Below are 1,628 nucleotides of genomic sequence, written 5' to 3'. Positions count from 1 at the left end.
AGAGGATCATATGGTTTTTGTCCTTGACTTTGTTAATATAATGTATTACATTCACTGACTTTCGTATGTTGAACCACCCTTGCATCTCTGGAATAAATCCGACTTGGTCATGATGGATGATCTTCTTAATAATCCTCTGTATTCTGTTTGCTAGTATCTTATTAAGGATTTTTGCATCTATATTCATTAAGGAGATTGGTCTGTAGTTCTCCTTTTTGGTTGTATCTTTCTCTGGTTTGGGAATCAGAGTGATACTTGCTTCCAGGAACGAATTTGGAAGTGTAGCTTCTCTTTCAATTTCATTGAAAAGTTTGAAGAGTAATGGTCGTAGTTCTTCTCTAAATGTCTTGTAAAATTCAGCAGTGAATCCATCAGGGCCTGGGCTTTTCTAAATAAAATTTTTAATTTGGGCATTTAAAATACGTTAAAATTGGGCTGGGGATTTAGCTCAGCGGTTCGGTGGCCTGCCTTGCAAGCACAAGGACCCAAGTTCAATCCCCGGTACCAAAAAAAAAAAAAAAAAGAAAAAAAAAGTTAAAATAATTAAGTGTGCTGTGTCTAAAGAACTAAAGGAAAAGATGAGAATTATATTTGATTAGATAGTGTCAATAAGAAAACAAATTATATTTTTTAAAAGAGACAATATAATTTTGGAATTGAAAGTACAGTAATGAAAAATTCACTAAATGGGCTCAATAGTAGGTTATATTACAAGTCAATGAAACTGAAGCTAGGTCAATTGAGGTCATGCAGTCTGAGAAACAGAAAGGGGAGAGAAGAAGAAAGAACAAAATTTTTAAAACTTGTACGACACCATCAAAAAGACATATACATTGTGGGAGTTCTAGAAGAAGAACAGAAAAAGGTACAGAAATACTACTTGAAAAAATAGTGGCCACAATCCTCCCAAATTTGGTGCAAGATATTAAGTCTACAAATCTAAGAAGTTCAACAAACTTCACAAGGGTTAAAATTTGAAAAGATCCATGCCAAGACACATTATAATCAAACTGTGGACTGCCAAAAACCAAAGAGAAAATCATGGCAGCAGCAAGAAAATGTGATTTATCTTAAGTAAATGATGCCCAATCATACTATCAGATGATTTCTTAGCAGAAACATTGACATTTTCCAAGTGTTGAAAGAAAATTTTTGTCAACTGAGAATTTTGTATCCAGCCAAACTATCCTTCAAAAAATGAGAGGAAAATTAAGATGTTCACAAAAGCCAGTAGATCTGTCCTGTAAGAAATGTTAAAGAAAGTCTTTCAGATTACAAAGAAAGAACATCAGATAGTAACTCAAAAGATATAAAAACCTCCAGGAAAAAATATGTAAGCAAATATAAAAGCTGTATTTATATAATTTTGGTTTGTCACTCTATTTTTAACTATGTGATTTAAAAGACAAATGAATAAAGCAATTATTATTTTATGTTACTGGACACATGAAGTATAAAGTCATAATCTATGGTATTAGAAACAAGAGAGAAACAGAGCTATATAGATACAATCTTTGTATGCTTCAAAGTTAAGTTGATATAAACTCAAGCTAAATTATTGTTACTTAAAAATTTTAAATGTAATTCCCATTACAACCAAAAAGAAAATATCCATAAATTAGGCACAT

This window comes from Fukomys damarensis, unplaced genomic scaffold (assembly GCF_012274545.1).
Source record: "Fukomys damarensis isolate Sample0158 unplaced genomic scaffold, DMR_v1.0_HiC HiC_scaffold_9, whole genome shotgun sequence".
In the NCBI taxonomy this organism is placed as follows: domain Eukaryota; kingdom Metazoa; phylum Chordata; class Mammalia; order Rodentia; family Bathyergidae; genus Fukomys; species Fukomys damarensis.
The sequence above is the reverse complement of the archived record's forward strand: the minus strand, read 5'-3'. Positions refer to the sequence as shown.